At 30.6% G+C, this 471-nt stretch overlaps 1 protein-coding gene across 1 annotated transcript in view; it reads right to left on the reverse strand.

The window, feature by feature from the left end:
- Positions 1-50: 50 nt before the first annotated feature.
- LOC119588618 overlaps positions 51-471 on the reverse strand; it is a gene marked incomplete in the record, with an annotated part of 4,391 nt that continues 3,970 nt past the window's right edge. Inside the window, 1 exon segment of the mRNA XM_037937258.1 lies at positions 51-468.

Raw genomic sequence — 471 nt, forward strand, 5'->3', positions numbered from 1 at the left:
CCTTTGAAACCAGACTAAATACCATCATCTTTTTATATTAAAAAATAACATCTGTCATTTACTTTGTTTTATTATGAATCTTTTGGTGCACAACACACAGCATAAACTATTAATTAATATTCAGAAATTAAACATAATTCAAGGAAGATTGTTATGTTGTAATACATGGAGCAGAAAGCTTTTCAATTTCTAGTACTCTTATTAGGAATGAGAAAGGGGCTTTATGCATTTCCTTCTCCTTAAATATGAATATTTTGTCTTTTACTTTCATGCTTTCCATTGGGGGGAAAAAGTGAGGTTTTGGCATATGGAAAGACATGATTTTTTGTTAAGCAACACAAGGTGACATTAAGCTCCCATATCTTTATGGGATTTGCTTCTATATCAATAACAAATCAAAATCTTAAGGTTTGCCTCAAAACTTTGTTCCAATGGACCCATACAAAAAAGGTAGATAATTTTAGAGATGAC

Source organism: Penaeus monodon, chromosome 24, assembly GCF_015228065.2.
Source record: "Penaeus monodon isolate SGIC_2016 chromosome 24, NSTDA_Pmon_1, whole genome shotgun sequence".
Classification (NCBI taxonomy): domain Eukaryota; kingdom Metazoa; phylum Arthropoda; class Malacostraca; order Decapoda; family Penaeidae; genus Penaeus; species Penaeus monodon.